At 38.2% G+C, this 4,408-nt stretch overlaps 1 pseudogene; it reads right to left on the bottom strand.

Moving 5' to 3' along the window:
- Positions 1–283: 283 nt before the first annotated feature.
- Positions 284–3,721, bottom strand: LOC120158614 (annotated as a pseudogene).
- Positions 3,722–4,408: the final 687 nt, after the last annotated feature.

Here is a 4,408-nt window from a genome sequence, read left to right as displayed (position 1 = left end):
GTGAGTATTCGATCGAGTAGAGGCAAAGAATTTCAAGTTATTCGAGTTGTATTTTACAAGTCAAACTTAACTTGAATTTTTTTTCAAGTCGAGTCAAATTTAAGAAATTTAAGTTGAGTTATTCGAATTTTTATACTCATTTTATTATAATTATTTGTAGTATTATGGCAAGGATTTATTCCAATTTTTTGTCTTTCTCTAATCATATAAGATATAAATATTTTATATTCTTTTCACATTAAAATGTTATTTAATATAGTGTAAAGAATGAAAATGATCCATCGACTATAAGATATTATTTTATTAAATCTCTTGACTATTAAAAATTACAAAACCATAGAGTTTTGCTTTGTTGACTCCCTCAACTATTAAAAGTACAGAGATTAAAAGTAGCGAAGGGATTAAAACATGTATTAAGCCTCGAAGGCTTTCAAGAAGGCAAAGTGGTTGGTTCGCAGCCATCATGAACACAGGCTAACGCATCCCTGTAGTCCCTGGAAATGGTGAAAGTATCATACACATTCCCATCACTGCTTTTCTTGTATTCAAATAGCAGAGACGAGTGATTGAATGCCGTCAACTTCACGAAACCGAAATCCGAATCTTTGTATAGGCTCCATGACGTCTTGGTCGGACCAAAACCCGTTAAATGGCTCCCTCCCCCACCAACCACCACGTTAATGGTCCCATTCACAGCACCTGAATACTCTGATTTTTCTATGTTCGTGCACTCACCCTGGTAAACCGGGCATGTTCTTTCATAGTTATGGACATGTCCGAAGAATGCAATATCAACCTTGTACTTCTGCCAAAGTCCTTGCAGGCTTTCCCGTCCCATGGGCTCTCCGAATGACCCGTCTTTCCAATTGCTCGAGGTATAACCGAGAACGCGATGAGCAACAAAGATCAACCATGGCTGCTTACGTCGGTCTGCTGATGCCAGGCACTTCTCAATGAACTCGTACTGCTCGGAGCCTTGCCTCCAATCATGTTCACTGTCAGCCATGCAGAAGTGGAACATGCCATAGTCTGTTGAATACCTGCAAAGAACCAGTAATTCAATAGCTGACAGTGATTATATTGCACTTTTGACAAGTTTCTTACCAAAATTTGGCTCTGTTTTCAGCAGGAACATAAAACATGGTCTCGGCTACCACACCGCATTCACCACCAGAATCATTTCCGTCGTAGAAGGATCCGGAGTTGGGCGTATCGCGCTCATGATTGCCGCTATACGAAAGGAGGTAATCGTAGTTAGGATTCTATATAACCACTGCAAACTAATCTTCAAGACCAAGTGTTACAAAAAGGTCATACTAATAGACCATTGCAGACCTTGCAATCATATATGGCACGGTCGATGCAATCGGCTCAACCTGTGATGTGAACTGATCCCACTGTGAAAAACTATGTCGATGTTTTTAAGTCCTTGATTAGTTGATCTGTGGTGTTAAGTGATCCTGGCTGATAATTTTTGTATTCATTTGAACCATCTCGTTCAGCCTGAAACATGTTGAAACCATTATAAAACCTCTTCATTTTCATATGCACAACTATGCCGTGTCAATTAACCGTCAAATAAAATTCGACACTATGTCAACACTGATAATTCAAGAAGAAAGACTGCAGAAAACCAAGACTTCAGTAAGAGGCGTGTGAGATTTATTACCTTTCCCATGTCTCCAAATACTACAACTCGCTGCAACGAGTCCTGCCCCGGATATGGTGAAGATTTGAATGAGTAGCTTTTGCTCCAGACATAAGAACCATTTACTAACTTATGGCCAAGCTTATAAGTATACCTAAACACAACAATAAACACAGTATTAGGAAACACATTGTTCATTCTTCAAAATTTCTCTGAGATAAGATGTCAATTGTGTTGCATACACTGAGTTTGGCCACAAATCCTTTAGGAAACCTGTATGAATGAAACCGGGATCGCGCCAACCGACTGTTCGGGCTGGTGGAGCTGCATTTTGTCATTAGAATGTTGTTAACTTCCGAATAACATCTGAAACGTTCCAAACAATGAATCTAAACATTCCAAATGTATGATACCACACATATCGTTTTGATGAAATGTCAATGTTCCTGCGGGTGATCGAGTTTGGGATTCTCCTTCCATACCCCACTCGACGAAAGGTACAGCTTCAATAATGTTATAGCCACTAGTCCAAGTCACTGTCATCTGTGTAAGTTTGTAAGGGAATCAAGGTAAGACATGGATAAAGAGGTGATCGGTTAATGCCAGCCGTAGGACGTGGATCGACATAAAATTACTTCATTCCAGAATTTCCCTTGTGAAAGCCGTGGATACAGAGGTGCCTTTGGGTTCACAAAACTTATAACATTTGACACTGCCACTAGTTTTGGCTGCAAGAAATGATCAGTTGCAGAATGGATGAAATCTGCTAAAGCAAACTAATATGGAAATTCACAAGCATAACGCACATACATCTGAAATCCCGCCTGAAAATAACGCAAACGAAAAATCCTCCCGTTGATTGATCAGTTGAAATTTTAACAAAGCTTTTCTGTTCTTCTTGTAGCTAGCATTGGAATCATTGGCATATTTGTACTGAAAAACACAGATTGTTTAAGTCTTATGGTCTCAACATAGGCCAAGAACAAGCAATGCTATATGGCAATAATACATACCTTTATTGGGGCTGAGCACATATAAGGAGACTCTTCTGAATCGTCACTGGGTTGACAGATCGTCGAGCTGCCATTAATGAACATCCATTTAGTCTACAAATCTAGAATTTGCAGGTGAATAATTCATCAAAAAAGAACATGATGCAACAAGTTTGAAGATTACTTGAAATTTGTAGGAGAAAAGACTGCGATCCAATCGGATTCGGAAGGTTTCGGACAGCTAACTTCCACAGTTACCCATTCAGAATCTCCCCCCTGCAAAAACAAACCAAGAAAAACCATCTCCCTTGTATCACAGCCAGGATTTAAATAGAGTTCGCAGTCAGATTTTTGAGTTCATCACGTTTATCACGGTTGCAGATATAACGGATGTTATTGCGGTCATTGTGGATATCGTGATCATTAATTTTTTTTTTAATGAGCTGTATTTTTTTAATAAAAAACCTGTTTTAAAAAAAATTAAAATAACAGAAAAATAGAGGAATATCGATTCGCTATTGCTACGATTGGTCGCGATCCGTTAAATTATGGCCTCGATCTGCTGCTATTAGTGTGATTTTGCTTCACATCGTTATTTTTTACGATAGCGATTTCAGACACTGCCGCGACACCGCTAATCGACCGTTATTTGAATCCCTGACCACAGTTATTTGGAAAGAAACATCTATGGAAAAATATACAATTACAAAGACTGATTTAGATCTTACCTTAGTCCCAAGAACAAGTGGATAAGCTTTAACAGAAGCATTTTCATGAAGTTCATAGACTGCTTTGTGGATGGCAATCTTGGACAATGGCTGGACGCCATCGCCATTCCCAGCATGAACAAATTTTAAGCACTGCAATAAAATCAACATTAATAGGGCAATGAACTCCACAGATAAGAAGCTGAAGCTCCTCATTTTCTCAGCTACCTCTAATGGCAGTGACCAAAATGGCCTAAACCCACAACTTAAGAGTAAAGATCCGGCAATATGAACACGCTAAAAACGGGATGGTTGAAGTGAGCGATAACCCAGCTATTGAAGACCCGGTCACATGTCACATATCTCAGGTCCACTCTCAAATTTTGATATTCTTGTTGTTTACATCACTTACGCAATAGTTTTGTCCTTTTGTGCCCATACATTTCCGATAAGAATAAGAGCTGCCTCCTTTTCTTGTTCAAGGAGGGATTAAATATTCAATTTTCTGCCGCCCAGACCTGCTCACAAGTAGGATGGTTATGGTATTCGACTCTGATGGGTTTTGATCTAATCGGATTAGATCAAGTTTTTTTTTAAATCGGGTTTGGTTGGATTTTTAAAGGTGTTGCTCAAGTTGGGTTTGATTTGGGTTTAAGGTGAAAAATACTCGACTCAACCCCAAAAAATTATAATTTTACCTTATATATTTAAGAATAATTACAATAATACTCATCTATATATTATTTTTAAATTAAATCATTATTTTTATTAAATAAAAAAATATTTTTATTATTTCGGATCAGGTCGGTTTGGGTTGGGTGGAAGATATATATAATTTTCGGGTCGGGTCAGATTGGTCGAAACCCGACAGAAACTCAACCCATGCCCATCCTTACTCACAAGGCTACTACTCTATGGAGTTGAGAGGGTTTCTTGCAACCCAAATGGAAGGAAAATGTTTCTCAACATGGAATTTGTTAGACTCGAATTCAAAGTGACACAAATTTATTAATACATAAATATTGGAAAAGTAGAAAACCTAGTTTGATTAAAAGGAGAAA

The sequence above is a fragment of the Hibiscus syriacus genome, unplaced genomic scaffold (assembly GCF_006381635.1).
Source record: "Hibiscus syriacus cultivar Baekdansim isolate YM2019G1 unplaced genomic scaffold, ASM638163v2 tig00111330_pilon, whole genome shotgun sequence".
Taxonomy (NCBI): domain Eukaryota; kingdom Viridiplantae; phylum Streptophyta; class Magnoliopsida; order Malvales; family Malvaceae; genus Hibiscus; species Hibiscus syriacus.
The sequence above is the reverse complement of the archived record's forward strand: the minus strand, read 5'-3'. Positions and strand labels throughout refer to the sequence as shown.